The sequence below is a fragment of the Ursus arctos genome, unplaced genomic scaffold, assembly GCF_023065955.2.
Source record: "Ursus arctos isolate Adak ecotype North America unplaced genomic scaffold, UrsArc2.0 scaffold_14, whole genome shotgun sequence".
Classification (NCBI taxonomy): domain Eukaryota; kingdom Metazoa; phylum Chordata; class Mammalia; order Carnivora; family Ursidae; genus Ursus; species Ursus arctos.
Window position 1 is genome coordinate 69,626,825 of NW_026622808.1, and position 24,667 is coordinate 69,651,491.

Consider the following 24,667-nt stretch of genomic DNA (forward strand, 5'->3'; position numbering starts at 1 on the left):
CAAATCACCAGAAAGTGCTGGGGCCAGGCTGGGCACACCAGGCCAGACAGCCCCCTGTTTGAGGAGGAGTCTGTTGCGGGCAATACCTGACACCATGCCAGATCTAAGGACACAAGGATGAACTGGACAGAACCTCCAGCCTCTGAAGCTTCTCACCACCTGACAACCTGCTACTGTGCACCATGTGGCGAGGGCTGTCCCAGGGTGGCCAGGAAAGTGGAGGAGGAGCCATGGTTACCATTTGGCAGGGAACCTGGAGGGGAAATGCAAGAGGAAGTCACGTTTGTGCTGGGCCTTGAGGATGGAAAGGGCAGGACGCACACAGGTCAGGAGACAGTGAGAGCATATGAGGAAGAATGACTGCAGCTGAGGCTGCAGCAGGCAATGCAACGCCCCGAAGCTCACGCCAAGTTGCTGGAGCTTTCTCCTGGTGGCAGAGGTGAGATGTGAGGAAGTATAAAAGTCAGAAAGGCCTCAGAGAGCACATGTGGAAAAAGGGGTGATGGGGAAAAGACCGAGGGCAAGCGGAGCAGATGGAGGAACTGTGACCGGCAGACAGAACGCCGGCTCCAGGGGGTGGGACTTTTGTCCTGTTCGCCAATTATATCCAGAGTGCCTGCCATGCGTCTGGCACACAACAGACACCAAGTAAATGTCTGCTAAGTGAATGAAAGAACAGAATGAGAGTCTGAAGTCACACGGAGAGCACGGGCCACAAGCCTGGGCAAGGGGAGCGCACATAGCAGAGCCTGTGGGGGAGTGAGGTGCACTGCCTCCTCGGGCCTGGCAATGGTCGCTGTGGCTGGCCTCGTCCCCGACGCCAGCAGCACACGCCGTCTACAGGGCTCCCACTGTGTTAGCGAGGCCTGGGACCAAAGGGTTACTTGCCGCACTCGGAAAACCCTAACCCCCAGCCTGACTAAACGTCTTCTATTTTTCTTTCTGCTTTCTTTAAGACCCCAGATGTGTTCCTGCACATCAAAAGAGAGCAACTTATAAAGTTAAACTAAATCAAGGGCTTTTGTTCTGAGGCATCGTTGCTGAACTAATTATTCCTGTATGTTGTTTAATGAAATAGTGGTGCCATATATTAAGCCAGTTAACAGGATGAGCACATGAGTTACAAGGAAGGTCGGGGCTGGGATTATAAATTTAACTTTTTCTTAAGAAGAGATGAAACAAACCACTCAACTCCCCGCTGTCGTATGTCACGGGAGGGGAAAATGATGGCACTGAGCAGCACTGAGGGAGGGCCGTGCCCTGGTTCACGGACGCTGGCGGCACTCAGCCGGGTGGTGGATGGAGGGCCCCAGCCTTCTGGCTCCCAGCCCTGGCTCCTCGGCACCCAACCTCCAGCAGGCACAGTGCTCGCTCCTCATCCCCGCGCCCCCGAGGTCCCATGACCTCCAGGCGCACGTGACACTGTGCACACAGGTCGACCGACCAAGCCAACAGCCACACTGAAAGTCAGAAACTGCCCCAACACCACCACCCACACGGAGGGGCCGTGCAGCATTTCCCAGAGCCAGAAACACCCGGAACAGTCTGCAAGTCAATCTTGAGGGACGGCAAAATAGCACGGCACCTCCCTTTTGTGGATCACAGGGCAATGCATGAAGACAGGAGCCACATGTGAAGATGCCACCACATGTTAGGTGAAAATAGGAATGTAACAGTGCATATAAGAGAAGCCCACTTTGGCTTTTTATTCTTAAATATGTGTATGAGCCTGTGTGCATGTGTGTGTGCATATGTGTGTGCTGTATGTACATAAAAAAGGGTATGGAGCATGCTATTGACATTGGTTCTTTCTGGGGAAGAGAATTTTAGGGAACTTTCACTTTCAACGGGAGGTGACGGTGTATTAACTTTTCACGAGTATGCATTTCTATTATAATTGAATAAAGCAATAAATAAACATCATTCTTAAAAAAATAAAACCACAAACATGCAGCAATACTCCTGTGCCAGAGACTACAGTTAAGAGGGTGATCGAGAAGGGCTTTCCTTTCCCGGCAAGGCAAGAAGCATTATGATAAAGATGTACTTCATGGATTACTTGTACAAGTAAAATTAATTTAGAACAATTTAAGAAAGAAAACATTAAACATAAAAACAATGCTATGCAACCAATAAAAACAGCAACTAACCAAGAGCTTTGAAAGATATGAGACATATTTGTGAAACAGTGGTGCTAAAATGCATCAGAAATAGTGACATGATATTAAATAAAAATTAAAATATCGTGATCTCTGCTATGCAAATATAGAGCATATAATCACAGGAAAGCGAACTGAAGGAAATTCATATAAAAATGATCACTAGAATTATGGTCAATTTTTTCCTTATTCTTTTCTGCATTTCCCCCATTAGGCATGCATTGCTTTCATAATCAGAAAAAAAGAGGTCATCAACTAAGAAGAAGAAAAGATGCTGAAAAAGTATGTGTGAGCCAGGGTCCCAAGTTCCACCCGCCCTGGCTGTAGAGGTGACCCTGCAGGCACCAGGTACGTGTACGAGCTCCTAGAAATGGAGCCTCGCCCTCCATAGCACTAACACTGTGCAGGGACCTTGGGCCAAGGAGGACTTCTGCCAAACGATTAATTGGCTACAACACATGGTACCACTGGCAGACTGACACTCCTCCTCCTTCAGAGCCCACGTCCTGCCTTCTGGAAGCATGAAGCAGAGGCTGCAGCAGCCTGAGCTTGGCCCTCAGCCCCGGCTCCACCCCCTACGGCTTGCCAGCCATGTGACCCCGAGCAAGGGCCCATTTCCTGAATGTAAACCATAGGAAGGTCCCGTCTCCCCATGACTGTGGACAAATGTAACTGCCATCCTCAACTGGGAGATCCTGGCACACGGATAAAGCTAAGCACTTGTTCTTTCTGTAGATAATAAGAGTGGTGTGCATGTGCATGAAGTGTGTACACACACCTGGCCCTGGGCTAAGTGAGTGTTCTATAGGCACTAATGCATCACTCCCCACACCATGACGTAGGTACTATCATTTTCCCTGTTCGAGAGCTGAGAACAGTGACTCCCAGGGCGTATCCTATCCCAAGTCACACTGCTAGGGAGTGGCTGCCTTTTATCCAGAATCTGCAATATGCCAGGTGCTTGCTGTGGGCGTTCTCACAGCAACGCTGTGATGAAGAAGTGATGTACGGGCAGGGGGATGAGACCTACAGGCGCTATGTGACTTGTGCAAGCCCATGCAGCCAAGAAATGGTAAACCCGAGATTTCAACCATGAGCTACGAGTCCAAAGCTGATGCTCGCCTCAAGCACGCCATCTTCCCGGGGAACTATCTCTGCAGAGGGGATTAGAATTCTCACAATACGTGGCAGAGCAGTAAGACTGTCTTCTGAGTCTTCTTTTATAAAAAGATACAGCTAGATAGTGAGGAGACAAGGGCAGGAAAGAGAAAAATTTAAGAGGGCCTCTCCCGTTGGCCTGTCACGCAACCAGGAGGTGCTGCGAGATGAAGCCTCGCACGGCAGCAGCCCTGCCTGTCGTCTGCGCCAGGTCAGGACCGGAGGTGAGGCAGCGGCCTGCCGCAAGGATGGTGGCCCACCCATCTCTCAACTGTTCCTCATTAGCCGGAGCATTTTGCTTTTCAACAACCAAGGACGCCTCTGTCCTTCCTTGGAGGGTGAGGGCAGACTGTCTTCTGAACACCGGTATTTCTCCCGGTGGGTGCTCACACCAAACAAAAGCTCCCCTATCCCAGGGCAGTCTGGTGACACGAAGGCGGCAGGATCTCTCTACCCCATCCTCTGCACGTGGAAGTGGCCAGGAGACGGACACAGAAAAGAGCCTGGCCCAAGAAGGGGCTCTGGGCCTGGAGCCTGGGCACGGCTGGCGTGGAACTCAGGCACAGGGTGCGCTCCTTCGCGCTGGGGCGCCTTCATCTCAGAGGGAAAAGTACTGTGACAGCGCCTCCTTCACGGGGTTGTCTGGTGTGAAAGCAGAAGGAAAGATGCAGAAATGGCTCTGGATCTGCCATGTAGTGTGGGGGGTTCTTCCCCCTTCTGAGGGGAACGCGTTTCGTTCCTCCTCCGTCTGCCTGCCGGACTCTCCACTTTGCAGGACAGCAGCAGGCGCAGGAGCAGGCCAGGGGCTCCCAGAGGGAACCCTGACTACCGTGGACGCCGTGCAGGGAGGACACACTGCACTCCTCGTGTGCCGGACGCTGCCCACGCGCCCACTTTGGTAAATGGCAGAAAGATCAAATTTCTATAAAAAACTACTTTGTTAATGAGTGAAGGGACCATAAAATTAAAGAGAATCTCGTGGTTAATCCTTTTCTAAAACATATTACCATCCTCTCATGAGACTTTGGTCTGAGTCCAAATTTTAATTTTTAACATTTTCTTAGAGAGAGATCTCCTGTATTATACATAATCTTTGCTAACTTATTTTTCCAGTTAGTTCACATTATTGTGTAGTTTGTATCATTACCTAGACTCCTTTAAAAAAAGTAGAGAAGTTTTACTGAGTGGGTTCTTCCCCATGGAGAGTGTTGCTGCCATGGAAGGCCTCCCCCGGGCAATACCATGCCAGGACAGTCGACAAAGTGGAAGGGCACGGCCCGCAGACCCCACCCCTCCAGCCGCAGGAGCGCGCAGAGCATGCATGCCTGCTCCTGGCCGCACCTTTTCAGACTGTGAGTTGAGAATTCAGAGGGTCAAAACCAGCTGTTCTTGTTTTAAGTGAAAAGGGAACAGAACAGAAGGGAGTAGAATGCAATGCGAAAGAAACCAGGAGGCAAATGTGTTGTTTTGTAAAACTTCCATGTTCTCTACTGGACGTGTACTGCGTCAGGATTAAAATCGACCACTGCCGTGGGTGACGGGGAAGACAAGTGGGCCAACACTGCAATACCGTGTGCTTACAAAGAAACCAGCAGCGGCCCTCGCCCTCTGGCTCCGGTTCCCTGTTTGCAGATGTGGGAGTGGGGGCACCAGGGGTAGGGGCCAGGCCACTGGCACAAGTGTGCTAAGAGGCAGTCTACCAGCTCTGACCTTGTACAATTTGGGGAACTCTCAAAGAGTCAAACTACGAGTTTGAGGGGAAAGCCACAACCCCATTGGAATTAAGGTGAATGGCAGCAGCATCCCTGTTGGTGGCCTCCAGTTCAACCCTGCATCTCCAAGGTGGGGGGGGGGGGGGCGGGCTTCAGAGCCAAGAGATGGCAGGAAGCAGTTCTATATGGCCCCTTCCTTACAAGGGGAAAGAAGAGAAAACAGGAAACCCTGCAACTTTCTCCCGTCTTTAATTAAATACACAACTCTGCTGAGTCCTAATTTCCTAACCTTGCCGAAAGGCTCATCATAGACTATGCCACAGGAATGTTCTCAACAGTGCCTCAGATGGCCTAAAACCATTGTGGCCACAGGCATCCAGATGATAATGGTGACACCTGCTTTTCTTCCTGGAAAGCGTAGATACCACGCACTGCCTTTGGTTCTGTTACGACTTCATTAAGCTGCACAAGGTGTATGTGGTTGGAAAAACAACTGCTCCTTTGTGTTGCTTTTCAGTTTCCTTCTCTAAATGTGTCTATTTTAAATGGGTCAATGGATGTTAAAGCTAGGAAAAGATAGCATCTGAATAAGGTCCCAGAATGTGGCATCCAGCATCTCAGCAGGCCAAGCCAGGCTAGGCCGGGAGAACCAGAACAGGTGAGTGCAGCCCCGGAGGAGATGCCAAGTGCCACGTCCCTGGGCGCCTCCAGGGAAGCATCTCTGCTCTCCTCAAGTGGAAGAAGGGGGTCCCAGAAGCTCTGCAGCTGGCGGAGGCCGAGTGGCTCTGGCCAGAAAGAGAACTCTCAGGCGATCTGGATTTATGCCTCACTCCTCAGGCAATTTGCCTCTCCCAGTTTTTGTCTAACCTCCGCCACAGGTCATCAACTGCTTTGAATCTTCACATCTAAAATCACAATGATTTAGGGACAGAACTGATGGTCTTTTGGCAACTAAAAATCCAGATTTGAATCCTGGTTCTGCCACTTCATTAGTTGTGAGATCCTGGACAAGTTGCTTCCTTGAACAAGTTTCCCCATCTAGAAAACAGAGAAGGTGCCTCTGGCGGAGCAACTGAGGGTCTGCTCAGTGAGTATGTTTGTCATCTGCGTGGATCCAGCAAGCCTTCAGCAAATGCCAATGGCTTGCCTCCTCTCCTCACCTTTGTGTGGTGACCCCTCTCTCCTCCAGGAAGGTCTTGGCCCTTGACTTCCTGCCTTGAGGCTTTCTTTAACACCCTGACCCCATCCCTCCTCTAACTGACCCAGGGCAGCCCCCTGGGCTGTCTTTCCTGCAAGGACCCATGGCTCTGCCGCCCCCACCCCCACTCTGCCACAGTGCCCTGTGCAAATCCATGTCCGTGGACTGGTTCTTACCCTTTCTGCATATACCAGTCCAGATCACCTGCATCCAGATGGGCCCTGATCCCTGAAAAAGAAACTCACCCAAACACATTCATCTTCCCTCAAAGGTCCTAGCCTTTTTCATGAACAAAGACAGTTCCACCAAATTCTATCTGTGACCGCTCTTTGACGGTCCCGCAACTCCCGCTCCATCCCGGAATTCAGATCTCTCCAAGCCTTGTGCCAGGAACACCCGACAGTAAGCAACAGACCGCTCCATTGTCCTCCCGAGACCAGTCCACCTCAATGCCTGTGAACATTTATGGAGATTTAATGAGTGAACAAATAAATGTTCAGTTTCATACTCTTACTCATGGTCAAAGCCAGTCTATCCAAATGAGATAATGTGTGCAGGCTTCTAGTTGGCTATCCAGCACACAGTAGGCCCTTAACTAATGCTAGCTGAAACACCTCACTTTCCAGCTCAAAAGAACAGAACCACTGGCATGCGGGACAGAGGCTGGGCTTTGACAAGACTGCTCTACTGCCTCTGACACCCCCGTGCTGGGCAATGTAATGACACTGGCTTCAGTTGCTTCATCTGCAGGGAGGGGGAGGGTAAGAATACCAACTCTGAAAGATTCTTTTGAGGATTAGTATATAGAAAGCCTAGTTCAGCACATGGCACACAGTAGGAACTCAATAAAAGCTATGTCTTTTCCTGACTCACAACCCCCACACCTCCCCCACACTTACCCAATCCAGTCTGGTGCACACATTAAGGCCAGAGCGAACCGGCCCCAGAAGGGCTGAGGTCAGAGGCTTGGCCCCTTCCTGGATGGATGGCTTGGCTCTTGCAGCTTGAGTGGGCGGGAAGCTGAGCCACCGGGCACCATGCAACATAGGCAGAGCTGTGCCTGAGTCTGGCATCTGGCCCCTTCTTTGAGGCTAGCCCAGGGTCTGAATGGCAGAGACCTGGACTTGCTGCTGAGAGCTTCACTTCTCCAATTGTACTTATCGGCATGCGCAGAGCATGTCTGCAAATTGCTGTAAGTTCAAACTCCTTGGCCCATTTACTCTTAGCCACACAGCTCAAGTGGCAAGACAGACAGACTACTGGTGAGCTCAAGGTACCACTTGGACCACGGTCTGGGCCTTACCATTTAGGGACTGAGGAGAAATGCCGATCTTACAAAGTACCAGTGGGCAAGTACTTCTACTCCCTGCCACAGAGAGAGCACAACTGAAACCATCCCATCACCCACCACATGAAACAAGCTCAGGGCCCCAGTCTGTGAACAGCATCATCTCTGCTCACAGAGAATGCCCTAAGAGACCCAGCGATGGCCACGTTCCCAGGGCTGGAAGTGGTAAGCCTAGTGTCTTAGACCCAAGTGCTGATGCTCCATGGTTCAGTCTAAATACACCTCTCTGTGTCCCTATTGCAATAAGGCAGCTCAGTGAGTTCCCTCCCTGTTCATCCAGCCAACATTCACCGAATGCTGCTTGGAGCCAGGCCACAGAGGAACAAAGTGAATGTGGGCTATGCCTTAGGATACTTTGTAAAGGCCTTTCAGACACCAAGTTGGGCTTGCGGGAGCCAGGTCTTATCTCCCAGGAGGTTCTTACTCTAACCAGCCCCGTGAATACCTCCTCCTCACTGACAGCCTGAGAGATCACCTGCTACAAGAAGATCCAAAAAGAGCCCGTCTCACTCCACTCCCCTCCCATGAACCAAGCCCTTTCCTCCACGTTCAGCACAGTGGCCTTGGCCCCAGGAAACATGGACTCTGAACTGGGTGTCCTTTTTCTCCAAGTCTCTGGCTCCATCTGCTGTCTCTGAGTGTCACAAGGAGCTGAGGCTGGAAACAGTGTCCAGAGGGTGCTTGTGAGCCTCGAGGAAGGCTTGGGGAGGGCCAAGGGTAAGGGCAAGAATGTCCCTGCGTGCAGCCAGGCCCCCACACCCAGCATGAGGCTGGCCTCGTTCTCAGAGGATGGGGTGGGGTAGGAGGGTGCTGGCGAGAAGACTGTTTGCTTGACCCTTGAGCCCACTGCAGTCTGGTTTCAATTAAGTACAAAAATGAGCCTAGTTACTAGGTTACCCTACTTGCCACAACTCGTCTGAAAAGCCAGAAATCGTGTCACACAGGGTGACCTGGGGTTTCATCCACGGTGCTACAGTGGCTATATGGGCTGAGCAGAAAGAATGTGGACTTTGGAATTAGAAAGCCCTGGACTGGGGATGAATCATAGTTCAAACACCATCAGTTGTGCAACTTTGGAAACTTCACCTTTCTGGGTCTTACTCTTCTCATCTGTCTAAGGGAATAAGAAGTAGTGCCTCTAAAGGATAGCACTATGCCAATTAAGTGACGTAATAGATATCGACTAAATAGCAAGAACCTTATCTTAGTCAAATCTTTTGCAGCTTAAAAAAAACCTACCCATTTTATAGACGGGGAACTGAGGTTCAAAGGGCTGTGTAGGACTTTACAATTTCATTTTGATTTTGAAAAGGTCACTAGGTATTATAAATAAAGAATCACATCTAAACCAAAGTGACCCAGAAGGTTAAAAGTGAAAAAAGATAAAGATTACTATGCTAACAAAAAGAAAACGGGATTGCCAACTTTAAATCTAACAAGCCTACATTCGAGACAGAAAAGGTTAAATGAGTCAAAGGGGCCACTGATGATTAATGAAGGTTTAATTCACAACGAGGATATGAGTCATAAATATTCACATACCAAAAACAAGAGCAGCAAAATACATACAGCATAAATTGCAAGGAAGGAAACAAAACCCAAAAAAACAACCAATTCATTCCTGTCAGCCTCAAACAGATCCAGCAGAGACAGTAAGTAAGAATATTAAAGGATCTGAACCAAGTAAGATATTAGCTTGAACTAAGATCCATATATAGATGATATATAAGAGGTGTGTGTGTGTGTGTGTGTGTGTGTGTGTGTGTGTTCACCTCAAACTTTATACCCTGATAACAGAGTAAGTCTTTTTAAAAGCCCCTGGAACATTTACAAAATCGTATATTAAGCCACGAAGGAAAACTCAATAAACTCCAAACAGCTGACATGATACAGGCCACATTCTCCCCCAACGGTGCAATAAAAACTCTAAATGCATAGCAAAACTAATAGGAAAAAAACCAACTTGGAAATGAAGAAGATCTTGCCTTACACAACTCTCGAGTCAAAGGAGGACTTAAAACGGAAGTTGTGAACTATCTAAAAAGTTCCACAACATATAGTGGAACACAACAAACACTGTGCTTGGAGGACATTCGCAACCTTCCATGCGTAGAGAACCACACAAGATCAACACATTCAGCTGCCGATTCAGAAAGCTAGAAGAACAGTTAATCCAAGGAGAGAAATACAGAACAAAAATAAGAGCATAAATTATTCAATATAACACTGACGGATCACTGACCTCTACCTCTGAAACTAATAACACATTATGTTAATTAACTGAATTTAAATTAAGAAAATTAAAAAAGTAGACACACAAATACTAAGAACTCAAAGTTTTAAAGGCAATGGCTATCAAAAATTATAACAGACCATTGTTAACCTTATTTTCAACTGTTATTTGTTTAAAAGCATAAAAGATGCTTCTTTAAAGAAAAAACATGTTTCCTTCATAATATGGGCTTAAAAGCTCTAATGGCATTTTCCCCCAGTCTAACTCTGTGTTGTTCAGTATATTGCATATTGTCATTTTCTTGAATATTTTGTGCTTCATATTTTGAAGGTGTGTCATCCCAAAGAAAAACAAAAACAAAAAACCCCAACACTCATCCTCTGCCTCTAAAATAAATAAATCTTAAAAAAATTTTAAATCATAAAAAATTATTCAATTGAAAAAGAGAATAGTAGAACTGATAATGAAAGCAAGTTCTTAAAAAATGGTAAGAAAATACACAAAATTAGAAATAAAAAATAGCCAATGATTCTACATAAAAAATAAAATGAAGTTTACTTGCTACACTCAATGCAAATAAATTTAAAAATATAGCTTAAATAGATAATTCTCTAGGAAAGCATGTTCTCCAAAACCATCCCTAGAAGAGGTGGAGATTGAAAAGAAGAATATGGAGAAAAAACATCGAAGTTATCAAAATGCTTAATCCCAAAACGGCATCAAGTTCAGATGGTTTCAGAGACAAATTCTTAAATTGCAATTAATGATTCCAAATTTTCCAAAGAACAGGTAGCTATTTAAGCTGTTTAAAAAGAAGAAAGAAGAATTCCAAATTCTTTCTGTGAAGCTGGTGTACTGACACCAAAACTTGACACGACAAAAAACAGTCAGCTAGACATTTCAGTCATGAATATTAATGTAATCTTAACTGAAATGCTTGCACATATAATTCAGTAGTATACCAAGAGAATCCGACACTACAACTCAGGAGGCTACACCCTGGAATGCAATACTAGAACACCTGTGAATGTAAAGCAGCGTGTTTACAGGTCAAAAGACAAAAACTCTGAATCATTCCAAAAGATGCCGTAAAGGACTTGGACAAAATTCAAGAGCAATTCTTGACTTAAAAAAATAAGAATAAATGGATATTTTCCTTATTATGAGAACAGAGATACATGAGACTGAAAGCTAACATGTTGGTTAATGATATAATATTAGCCACATTTTCATTAAAATTGTAAACAGGGGCGTCTACGTGGCTCAATTGGTTAAGTGTCCAACTCCTCGTTTTGGCTCAGGTCATGATCTCAGGGTCGTGAACTCGAGCCTTGCATCAGGCTCCGCATTTAGCAGTGGGTCTGCTTGAGTTTCTCTCTCCCTCTGCCCCTCCCCCCTCTCTAAAATAAGTAAATCTTTTAAAAAAAATTATAAACAAAAGGATGTCTGCCATTTAACATGATACTGGAACCATGGAGCAATGTAATAAGACAAGAGAAGGAAACTGGTGGTCTAAATATTGAAAAGGAAAACCGAATTGTCACTGTTTGCAAAGGATGGAATTACAGAGCTAGAAAACTCAAGAGAGCCAATGGAAAAAAATAAGGGAAATACTGAAGTCTGCTTCAGTAAAGTGGTGGGTTACAGTATTAATATTAAAAAATCAACAGCCTTCCTATACAGAGACAAATTACAATTACAATAAAGAAAAGATCCCATTGATAACAGCAACCAAAAAGATGAAAGAAATGCCTAGGTAAAAACTGAAGAAATGTGCAGGATCTGTTTGAAGAAAACTCAACAACTCTAAGTAAATGCAAAGACACACAGTGCTCTCAGACAGGAAGACTCAAGATCATAAAGATGTAAACTCTCTCTGAATTAATCTATATTCAATTCAATTCCAATTATAATATCAAAAATCACTTTTTGGCAATTAAAAATGATATTAAAGTTCATCTGAAAAATAAACATGCAATAATAGCTACAAAGATACTAAGAAAAAGCAAAGGGGGAAACCAGAGTGGGGGGAGGCAAGAGTTAGCCTTACCAGCTAAAAAATACATTAATATGAAGCTATAATAATCAGAAAGAAAAGAAACAGTTTGGCACAGGTGGAAAAAGTGAACAAATCAATGGAACAACAACAACAACAGAGATGGATTTAAATAGTTGGTAACAAAAGTAACATTTTGAATTGGGGGTAAAAGAGGAATTACCAACAAATGGTGCTGGTGTTATCGGCTGACTGTTGGGGAAAAGTAAAGTGAGATACCACCCTTCTCCTTGTACCAAAATAAAGTAAAAAATTAAGTGCAAGCAAATGGATGGATGATAAAAATTTCAGAAGAAAGCATGGGTGAATTATAACCTTGGAGGCCATTCTAAGCAGGACGGAAAACAAAGAAGTCATAAAAGACTGATGAATCAGACTATGTAACTGTGTAAAACTTCTAAACGGGGGCGGGGGGAAGCCAATCAAAAGATTAACAAAACAGAAGGGGGGGATCTAGTTATTTACAACACAACTGACACGGGGCTAATTTCTTCATTTTATAGAATTTACACTAATAAATATAAAAACGACAGCCCACTACAAAAATGGGCAAGCCCAGAAACAAGTAATTTATGGACAATGGCACACAAATGGCCAATAAACACATATGAAAACAGCTCATTCATAAATGAAAGAAACAAAAATCAAGCTGCAAGGAAATGCTATCACCTTAGCAGGTCAGGTAAGAATTAAAGTGACTGATGATACTTTGGGCAGAAGTCTGGGATATGGCCAATCTCACACATTACTTTAGGAAAGGAAATTAGGCAATATTTATCAAAACTAAAATGCAGACCATAGATCATTTGACCCAGCAATCATTTTGCTAAGGATTTATCCATGGATATACTCACACAAGTCCATCAAGATATACAAAATAGGATGTTTATGCAGCATCGGTTTTAATTTTTGAAAAAGGCAATAGTCCATCAACAGGGCTAAATAGTGGTTAAATAAAATATGGTACCTCCACATAACACAATATGCAAGAAACTTTTAAGAGTGAGAAACCTGTGAATACACACGCTGATAAATATCTCTAAGATTACAATAAATAAAAAGCAAGCATTTTTTTCTGAGTGTAATTCTTAAGGGAATTTTACATATATACACACACAGCTATGTATATACTGGTTCGTGCATATAATTTTTAATGTGAAAAACTTAGAGAAATCATTAACACTGGTTATAGGAGTGGGTCTGCTGTGGTGTGGAGAGGCTTTCACCCTTCATTTGTAACTTCTGTGCTGTTCGAGATTCTAACCATATACATGATTTACCTTTGTAGAAAAATTAGGAATTATGAGGAATGTGATATTGGACCATTTCTCCTCTGTATAAAATATTTTTAGATATTTTGCTTATAAGCCAAACCTTCTTAAAATAATTATTTCAGGACTTTTATTTTTTTTTTAAATTTCATGGCTGGAAATCAGGGCACTAAATCAGTCTGCCTGTATGGTCAACCTCTCCCGCTATCAGCGTTGCCAGATGGGGGGTAATAACCCATTTCATCCCTTCTCCCTCCTTCATGAACATGACCACCGGTTTTGTTCTGCTTTGAAACCAGGCACACATTTATAGCTAAGTGAACACTAATGTTATAAGTGATAGGAAAAATAAAATATTGTTAAAATAGCATCTTTCTACCACAAAAAGAACAGAGAGTCATATCACTCTCTGTATACCCTCCGCCCCCACCCCCAGCCCCCTGCCTTTGGACCAGGATGATAAATGTCATGCCAAGAAAGTTATCATTATAACCAATCCACTAGGAAATGGAGGGAAATGATTTTAATTTTGACAACTAAATGAGCTTTGACAAATGACTTAACTAACACTCTAACCAACTTGGCCTGATAAAAATCGGGTACTTTTTCCACTTCGACGAGAAAAATTCATCTTCACTCCATTACATAAATGTTAGCAGACACCCAGGCCCCTGTCACAGCCGCTCCCACGCAGGCCCACAGGCCCACCTTCCACCGTGGGCCTTCCCCTGGGACCCTGGTGGCCTCTCCGCCCACCCTTTCCTCATGAAGGGACTGAATTTGAAGTTCCTCTGGGCAGCCGGCCCTCCTCCTGCCCTGCTCCCAACTCACCAACTTCTGCTGCTCTCTGGCCTGTGAAGCGATGTTGCCACAGCTCACAGAGAGAAGCAGGCTGCCTCAAGGGAAATGAGGAACAGGAAGAGAAAGAAAGGGGCCTAAGAGGACCCTGGACCAGTGGGGTGAACAGAAGTGGGGAGTCTGAGTTCACAGGTGTGGAATCCGACACCTGCCCCTGCTTTACATTTTGATGACTCCTGGGCATGACCTCCCCAGGGCCAGAGTGGGGTTTCCTATAACTGGCATCCGCGAAGTCTGGCCAACCCACCACCTCACATCCCAGTTGTACTGAGCCCAAGGCTCGGAGAAGCTCACAGCCGAGATGGGACGGGGTTTCACAGAGGAAGCAAGATGTGCACCAAGCCCTCACTGTCAAGTGGGAGCTCAGCAGGCAGACAGAAGGGCTGGGCCGACTGTGCATGCCTGGCACAGCTGGAAGCCAGGGCACCTGACAGAGATGGAGCTGGAGGCCCCCCCAGCTGCATACTCTTCCACCATTGTCAGAGAGTCTCCAGGGTTCCTCTGGCTGTTCAAACTCAGCCAAGTCTGTTTCAAAGCATGGCCCCTGGATGGGACACCACACACACCGCATGGTCCAGCCTGGTGGCCAGAAGCTAGGCTCCTGGGACACATCTGCTATAACCCTTAGGGGCAAACAATCACACTTCCACCTGTGCTGACTGGAAGTTGTTTCTCTATTCATGGATCTGGTTTGGGAGAACCAGGTATAGAATTTTACATTAATCCCTATTTAGCTATAACGATCAAGTGCAAAAACTTGGAATCAGCTTAAATATCTAACGAGAGAAAATAATTTATGCTGTGTGCAGTATTTCACTGCTTTAAAGAAGTTAACATAGAAAAAATGCTTCAGCATAGAACAATAAATATAGTATAGTCCTACTTGGTTTTTTAAAGATGTATTTATGAGAGATGAGAGAGAGTGTGTGTGTGTATGTGAGTGGGAGGAAGGGGCAGAGGGAGAGAGAGAATCCTAAGCAGACTCCCAGCTGAGCACAGAACCAGATGCGGGGCTTGATCTAATGACCCTAAGATCATGACCTGAGCTGAAATCAAGAGCCAGACACTTAACCAACTGAGCCACCCAGGCCATCCCAGTCTTATTTTTTTTTAAATTATGTATTTGTTTATATACGCACAGAAAATATCTGCAAGAGTGAATTTTCAACTTATCAAACTTCGGAAAAGGTATTAAAAGGGACTCTTACCTTTCGTATAGCATCAGGATTAGTCAATACAGAGTGTATACACATACAGGCACGCACATGCGTACACACGCACACAGCTTTCGGGCAGCACAGCACACAGGTTTGAATCCCTGCTCCTGCCATGTACTAGCTGAAACTCTGGGCCAGTGACCTATTTCTTCTCCCATAAAACAGGACTCCATCAGTTCCTTACGAGGCAGTGGAATGGATTAGGGTGAATTTATGTACATTGCCTCATACATAGCAGGCACCTCAGAAATGACAGCTGTTTCTGTGACTGTTAATACTACTGCTGTGGCCGGCAGAGTAATGGCCCTCTGGTGTCTAGGTCCTAATCCCTGGAACCTGTGGTATGTTACAGTACATGACAAGGGGGAATTAAGGTTGTAGACAGCATTAAAGTCGCTAATCACCTGACCTTAAAATGCGGAGATTACCTGGATTATCTGGGTGGGCCCCTTGTGACCACAAGGTCCTTAAATAGGGAAGAGGGGGGCCGAAGAGTCACAGATAGCATTGGGAGAAAGACTCAATTGGCCACTGCAGGCTTTGAAGATGGAGGAGGGGGCCGCCAGCCAAGGACTGTGGGTGGCCTCAAGAAACTGGAAAAGGCAGGAAAATTAATTCTCCCTCAGAGCTGCCAGAAAGGAATGCAGCCCTGCCATCCTGATTTTAGCCCCCTGAGTCCCATTTCAGAATTCTGACCTCAAGAAGTGCGGGGAAACACACCCATGTTGTTTTAAGCTACTAAACCAGCGGCAGCACAAAGCTACTGGTAATATGCTATAGCGGCAATAGGAACAGGGATAGGAAACTGACACAATTGCCATTAAAAATATATTAATAATATAGTTCCTTCTAAGAGCTTTTTATCACCAACCCTGCCTATCAAGCTCCAGGAGTGAGATAAAAAGCCAACCTGCACACAGTGTTGGAGTCAAGAATAAGAGATGAAAAAACCAGGAAGTCAAGATGGGGGAAATTTGGGGCCAGGAAGAGAGGGAGCTGTGGAAGCGGTGAGAAAAGCTGTTCCACCAGGCGTCTCTGGGCCAGCTCTAGCGCACCCAGACTCAGAAGACAACAATGAGCTGGGGTCAGCTCTTTTGGAGAGCTGATCCCCCTGAGAGAGCGCCACTAGGGAGGACACCCCCTGCCCTGGCCCTGACCCCAAACCACGGCAAGCTATGGGGCTTGCATGGTGGGAAACGGTGCAGACCCGTGTGTGGTCCAGGCCCCAGGCACCACAGGCCACATCTCTAGCGCACACAGCGGGCCCCGATACATATGTCTTTTCTGATTTAATCCTCACAGTGACTGTATGAAAAGGATGGGAGGCCAGGTCATGTCTGTGGAGCAGGCGTTATAAGCTGCCCCCTGGAGCTAAGGAAAGTGAAGGTCACAGAAGTGAAAGGACCATACCACAGAGTGACCCAGCAGCCGGGCCTGAACTGGAATCCAGGTCTGTGCTACTGGCTTCCCATCACCTTTCTTTAAGCCCACCAGGTGTGTCGAGTGCTCGTGAACAGGTATTCTTAGAGCACTAAGTAAGTAGCTCCTGAGCAATGTGAACAGTGGTGACCTCTGTTGGCACAAGGAGCAAGAGGAGCTGATCCAGGCATGTGCCCCCTCTGTCCCGGGGGTAAGGTGATTTCCAGAAGCCTGTATAAGCACATCTGGCCAAACACTGCTCTAAACTGGAGGATGTCCACTCCCGGCATGAGGGCACCCTCCCCTCCTGCCCCCGGGTTCCTGATGCACTCCAGCTCCTGGACTCCAGTGAGGCATGTCCCTCCAACATCCAGCAAGCACTAGGAGAAATTAGCAGGGTCATCCGGGAGCTCACAGACTAGGGTTTCCAGCAGAACTGAGACAAGAACCTGCTTTGAACTCAATATTTGGGAGAGCAAAGGGACTAGCTTCACAGAACTGGCTAGGAAGAACCTAATTTTATAACCGTATATCTTATATGTTTATGTGTTGGTATTTTCAGTGATTCAAAAATGCATTACTTTATAGCATGGGAAAATTAAAAGGAATGAGGCTCACAACTGGAGTCCAGAATCTAGGGCAGTCCTATGAAGTCCTCTGACGAGGCCGTCAGAAGAATCAGAGTGAGGCCAGAAGCTCTGGGGTACATGGAATAACTAACTATAAACTCCAGATTGTCTTGGGGGGTCATGCCCACTATGCTATGCTTTGCAAGGAGCCACTTTCCTCCCTGAGGCAGCCCCTAGCCACCCAAAGCTTGGAAGGCTCTTGAATCTCTCCTCCCATTAAAGAAGCCAGAGTAGACGGCTTATTCTGAAAGCAAAGATGGCAGAAGTGGTGGAACCAAGCCTCCAGAAAGGAGCTCCATGAGACAGCTTTCCCCTAAAATAATTCTCCAGAAAGTTATTATCAAACCTAACGGTAATCAGGAGAAGGGAAAGCATACATCCTGAGCTGCTACCTTGTATTAGACTTCAAATTTATTATCTCAGTGAGCCCCCACAAGCCTCCCTCCCTTCACTGGGTGTTCCCCTCACACCTCCCTGACCACCCGTCCCAGACCCTGTTGCCAACAATCAGGCCTGAGTTGGCATGCCGTTATTTCTACATGCTTCTTCAGGGTCTCCCAGGAGGCATGTGCTCATGGAGGACAAAGGCCAGCACCAGGCTGCTAACTTACCAGCGGGTCACCAACACCTCATGCATCGTGCTTGTATTTCTTTTTAACAGACAAGGCTGCAGAAGCTTTGCCAAACCTCTGGGCTCTAAGAGATCCTCTCATCTGGCTGATACAGAGCATGAGTTACGGCTTTGAGGATGGGAGGCACTGGAGAGGTAACAATTCCCTCACCCCACCGGACGCCTTCCAACCAATGCATACTTACAGAAGGCTGCCTGTGTCAGGCCATCTCTCACATCTCCCAGGGGCACAAAGACCAATGGATCACTGCGGCAAGGTAACGGTCAGATGCTAGAGGAACACAGACGGCGGAAGCATGTGGGTGGAGGGAGCAGGAAGGTGGAGGAGGAGGAGAACCTGAACACTGCTCCCTGTTGGCTAGTGTTGGCTGCACAGAATGGTCAGCTCACACTCCCACCCTCCTCTTGCCTCTGCCCCACCTGTCTCCCTACTGAGGGGCAGGGGATCTGATCCTCTTGGTTATGTTCTAGGATCCTATATGTTTCTTATATTCTAGGATCCTTCCAGGGTTGGGACTTTTGGGGGGGGTTCCTGAGTCAGCATATCCGAGTGTGCCACAAGGCCTCAGCTGAGGGTGATGAAGTACGGTGTGACTATCAGAGGGGACACAACCATCTCATGATCTGCTCCCTGTTCCCCAGAGGCCACCAGGCTAGCTCAGTTCTAAGGACCAGGGCCAACCTCACCTCTCACTGTCTGTCCCTCTTCCTCTTGTGGGCTGATGGGGTGTGCTCCATCAAGGGGGGGAAAGGCTAAGCCTGCCCCACAGGCCGATGCACTCATAAGAGGGGAGTGGCACGTACTAGGGCTGGGGACCCAAGCCGTCATACTGGAAACACTCCTTTTGGCTTGCTCTCCCCTATTCCCCACTCCCGCACTTCCCATGGGCACACGCTGTGGGCAGGAGGATGGCTGGGCTAGGAAGGTTTGAGAACTTCTGGGTTCCTACCACTGCACTGAGAATCTCTCATCAATGGGGAAGGCAGGGTCCAATTCATAGTGGTTCCTACTACATCCTGGGGTGTCTGCTGGGTCGGCTGCTGGGACTCTACTGGTTAACACCGTGACTCTGGACAGGAAGCAGCCTGGAGCCTCATAACTTCTCCCAAGCTTGGGTTCTTCTCCATCTTCCCACCCCAATCCCAGCCCCAAGGAAGATTAAGGGGGAAAAAGAAAAAAAAAGAAAAAGGACCAGGGACTGTAGGAAGGCCATGTTATGCAGTTTGGAATTGTTTATTTTGTAAACAAACCAATGGCAATAAATTATGCTGAACTTTTAATAAGATGCACATCATATTAGGTCTGTATTTTTGCCAAAAAAGAAAAAAAAAGGTAGGGGGAAGTAGAGAGAGAAAAATGCCTTGAAGTAAAGATCACAAAAGGGGTTTCCTGTTATGAGATACGGATGCATTTCCCTGACCAAAACCAGACTGATCAAAATGCCAAATCAAAAATTATGAAAACTACAAACAGGTGACAGATGTGAACTTGCTTCCTCTGCTGCCCAGACCCTAGGAGGCAGCCTGGGGGTCACCCTAGCTCCTGCAGTTGGCCAGTGCCTCACCATCCCCAAAGGCAGCACTGAGGGGCTGCCTCATGGCTGCCAGTATCAAGTAGAAAGCACCTTGGGGTGCCTGGAATCAGTCGCAGCCTTTTGAATGGGCCCCCTTTTGTTTCTCTTGAGTCTGGATGACCAAATGAAACAAATACTCCCAACTGAGCACATTCCAGTGCTGGACCAACAACACGCACCCTATAGCCAGCAAAATGCCCTGTGCTGGCCTGCTGCTGGCCTGACCACAGCGGCCCTCCCAGGCATTACAGGAACAGCCCTCCCTGGCAAACCCAGCACAGGCCTGGAGGAACATGCAAGAGGCTGAGTCCTGGTCAAAATGGCAGCAACATGCAGTGGAGGGATTGTTTCTGTTTTTGTTTTGTAACAATTAGGATTCAAACAAAAGGTCATACCCAAGCACAGTCTTTGCTATTACACACATTCTTCTGGGTCTCTGCACATGCTGTTCCCTCTTATGGAATGCCTTTCCCTCGCTCTTCCACCTAGCAAACTCCTGTTCCTCTTTTAGGAGGAGGTCACATGTCACTTTCCTCTGAGCACCCTTTACATCTCCAAGAAAGCCCCTCAGATCTTCCCTTGGCATCACCCTCTCAGAGCATGCTCCCAATGTTCAGATGCTATACTCTCTTGGCACACTCTCTTCTATAGGTCGTGAGCTCTGACAATAGAGCCAGTGTCCAGCTTAGGTCTGGGTCCCTGACACTGGGCCCAGGGGACCTGCTAAAGACTCTCACCTTCTGTGCCTAGCAGAGCACTGACCTGCCATTACTAGAGGCCTAACACTTTTTTTTTTAATGTTCTCACATGACAAGTCTAAATTCACTTTTCCCTTCTAGGTTCCCCTGCCTAGAACAAACTTTTAGGAAGACACAGGTCTTCCTGTATGCACTTCAAATGCCAGGTCCCAAGGGGGTCGGCCAACTCTATTCTTGGTAATCTTCATGGGGGGATGGAGAGAATGTCCTCCTACCTAGGCCTGGGGGAACCCCATGGGAAGGAGGGCTGTCTGCTCACCAGGCATCAGGGTGAATGCACCCCAGCAAGACCATGGATGGCTCTCCATCCCAACACCCTTGGGAGTACCAGCCAGCCATCTACAAGAGCCCTGGCTCTGTGCTGGCTGTCCCTTCTGAATCCCTGGGCCAAGGATACAGCCACAGGCAGGGAGCAGCCTTCTCACCAATTGAACAGACACTTCTGCTTACAGCCCAAATGGGAGGAACAGCTATCTGTGTATGTAAGCTTTCCTACATCCTCTGCCATTTACAAAACCATGAGCTATGAATGGCATTTAATAAGTATCTCATTTAATCCTCCTAACAAGCCCACAGAGAAGGTATCCCCATCATTGTTTAGGAGAAGTAACTGAGGCTCAGAAAGGTGAAGTCATTTGCCCAAGGTAACCTAGCCAAAAAGGGACAGAAGTGGCACTCTAAGGCAGCACTTTCTGACCCTAAAGCCTGGGTCCTTACTGAAACCCTGTGATACTAGAAAGGAAGTTTGAAAAGGCAGCAGCAAATACAGATGTCTAGTAGAAGCAGACAGACACAGAACTAGAGGAGGAAGGAGAGCTGTCCCCACTGGAACCCTTTCTACTCTGAAGTGGTCCCCTATGCATCCACAATTCTCCTCTCCCAGGACCCCAGCACCTGCCTCACCTGCCTAATCCACATTCCCAGAGTCATCACACATGCCACAAAGGAATTATCAACAAACTTCAAAAGACTGAAACCATAAAACATTTGTCCTCTCACCACAGTGGAATAAAAGTCAACAACAAAAGTTAATTAGAAAATCCTCAAATGTTTGGAAATTAAGCAACACATTTATAAATAACTCATGGGTCAAAAAAGGAACTACAATAATAATTCTGAAATAGTTTTAACCAAATGGTAACTAAAAATATGACATATCATTGGGATGAAACTAAAGTAGTACTTATAGGAAAATTTATAGTTCTAAATTACAGATTAAAAAAAGGAAAAGGTTGATAATCAAGGATATAAACTTTCAACTCAAGAAGGTAAAAAACAGCACAGTAAGCCCAAAGAAAGTAGAAGAAAGAAAACAAGAGAGAAATCAATGGAATAGAAGCAAATGAACAATAATCAATATAGCCAAAAGTTGGTTATTTTAAAATATTAATAAAATTGATCAATACTTAGCAAAACTGATCAAGAAAAAGAGAGAGGGGAAAAAACCACAAATCATCAATATCAGAAATAAAATGGAGACATCACAGAGCACCTGGATGGCTCAGTTCGTTGAGTGGCTGACAGTTGATTTCAGCTCAAGAGTGATCTCAGTGTCCTGGGATCGAGCCCTGCATCAGGCTCTCAACTCAGCAAGAAGTCTGCTTGTCACTCTCTTCCTCTGCGTCTCTCACTGCTCATGCTCTCCATCTCTCTCTCTCTCTCTCAAATAAATAAATAAATAAAATCTTAAAAAAAAATGGGGGCATATCACTACAGATTCCAAAAAATATAAAAGGATAATAAGAGGATCTTATGATTCATTTTAAGCCAACAAATAGACAAAAACACATTAATTTCTTGTAAAAAAAAATTAAAACTGATACAAGAAGAAATAAAAATCTGAAGAGTCATATATATACATTGAAGTAACTATATTCATATTTAAAAGACTTCTAATTAAAAAAAAAAAAAAACAAATCTACAGACCCTCATAGCTTCCCTGGTGAACTGTCCTAAACTTTTAAGTATGAAATAACAACTTTACACAAATTCTTCCAGAGAATATAAGAAGAGTTGACACTTCAAAACTCTTTTATAAGGCCAGAATAATGCTGATACTAAAACATGACAGAGACAATTTAAGAAAGGTAATTATGGAGTTACATATTTAATGAACATAAAAATGCTAAAAAAAAAACAACCCAGCAATATATAAAAAGAGTAATATTCACAATCAATTAGGATTAATTCTAGGAATGCAAGGTGGGTCTGATATTAAAAAATCAATAAATGTTAACTCACCACATTAACAGAATAAAGGAGAAAAATCATATAATCATATCAGTAGAAGCAGAAAAAGCATTTTATAAACTTCAACACTCATTTGCCATAAAAAAAAAAAACCTCAGCAAACTAGGAATAGGAAGGAACTTCCTCAATCTGATAAAGAATATAAATGAAAAAACCCATGGCTAACATAATATTTACAGGGAAGAGTAAACACTTCCCCTAACATCAGGAAGAAGACAAAGATAATCTCTCTCCACCTCTACTGAACATTGTACTGGAGGTCCTAGCAAGTAAGTTAAGGCAAGAAAAAAAAATGGCAAAAAGGATAGGAAAAACTATATTTCTGGATGACATGATTGTTTACAAAGAAAATCCTAGGGATTCCACAAAACTAGTACTAGATCTATTGATACAGCAAGGCTGCAAGGACTCATGATCAAAATACATAAATCTATTTTATTTCTATATTTTAACAGCAAAGAATTGGAAAATAAGAAAACATAATTTTCTTTTTTTTTTTTTAAGATTTTATTTATTTATTAGAGAGAGAGAGAGAGAGAACACTAGTTGGGGTGGGGTGGGGGGGACACAAAGGGAGATGGAGAAGCACACTCCCTGCTGAATAGCGAGCCCAACCCTGAGATCATGACCTGAGCCGAAGGCAGACCCTTAATCAACTGAGCTTCCCAGGCAAAAATATCATTTTCAATAGCATCAAATAAAATACTTAGTAATAAATTTAATAAAAGACGTGCAAGACCTTGCACTTAACACTACAAGAAGCTGCTGAAAGAAACAAAACACCTAAATTAATGAAAAGATACACCATGTTCATGGATTGGAATACTCCAATTTATAAGACGTCAATCGTCCCTAAAGTGTTGCATAGGTTCCACACAATGACAATCAGAATTCCAATACACATTTTTTAAAAAGAAATCAAGTTGATTTGAAGATTTATATGGATGCAAAGGAGCCAAAACAATATTTTTAAAGAAGAAAAGAAAGACTCAGACTATGTGATTTCAAAATTCACCATAAAGCTACAGTAATCAAAACAGTGTAAGATTGGAATAAAAGTAGATAGTTCAAGAGTATAGAACAGAGTCCAGAAATAGACCCACACAAATTCAGACTTGATTTTTTTTTCAACAAAGATGCCAAGGCAATTCAATGGAAAAGGTTAATCTTTTCAAAAAATGCTAAAATAATTAAACATTTAAAAAAAACAACAAAATTCAACCCCTTCTTCACACAATAAAAAAAATTATTCTGGGATGGAACACAGATCTAAACATAAAAGCTAAAACTATAAAGCTTCTAGATGAAAACATAGGAAAATATCTTCCTAACCTTGGAACAGACAAAGACAAAGATTTCTTAGGGAAGGCCAAAAAAAGCACAAGCCGTAAATTACATACTGATAAACTTAAGTTCATCAAAACCGAAAACCTTCAAAAGACACCATTAAGAAAATGGAACGGCAAGCTGCAGACTGGGAGAAATAATCTCACATTATCTGACAAAGGACATATACCCAAATTTGTAAGAACTCCTACAAATCAACATAAGGGAAACAGCCTGATATAAAAATGTGTCAAGGAATTGAGCAGGAATTTTAAAAAGATAATCAAATGGCCAATAAGCATATTAACGGATGAGCAACGTTATTTATTCCACCATATTGGTGGCCCCACAGTAATGTGGCAAAAGGATGGATGAAGGGGTGGTGCAGAGGGGTGAGTAGAGGTTCCCAAATGTAGCCTAACGGAAGGATCCAGGCTGTGACCAGTTTGATGCACACTGTGTGACAAAAAAACCTTGAGCCTGTATTTAAAGATGGGATACCTCGCGAAGATCTAGATTTCCAGCTAGAAATGGCACGATGTGGCTATGCCAGCTCTACATTCCCCTATAGCTGAGTGGTGAGCAGTGGCTCTTGGGTGCACCGAGCTCTCTGTTACTTACGTAGGGCATAGAAATGCGTGTCTTTCTGTGTACTGTTTCCCTCCATTTGGCCCCTGCCAGGCCCCGAAGGGCACCTGAGTGTGTGATCCAGCTCCAGAACCTGTATCTCTGGAAGGCACTGAGAATGTGCAGGATGTAAAAAGAAAGGTGTGATGGAGCCTCCAGGTGTTTGTAAACTGGTTCTTATATGGGGGACATCCACGTTCAGAACATCCAAGGGCCAGCATTTGGGCCATTAGAGAAAAGTTC

The 24,667-nt window shown here is 45.2% G+C and overlaps 1 protein-coding gene across 4 annotated transcripts in view; it reads right to left on the reverse strand.

Moving 5' to 3' along the window:
- The window catches only part of EEFSEC (eukaryotic elongation factor, selenocysteine-tRNA specific), a 250,880-nt gene that overhangs the window by 85,027 nt on the left and 141,186 nt on the right, over positions 1-24,667 (reverse strand). The gene's annotated exons all lie outside the window — the stretch shown is intronic.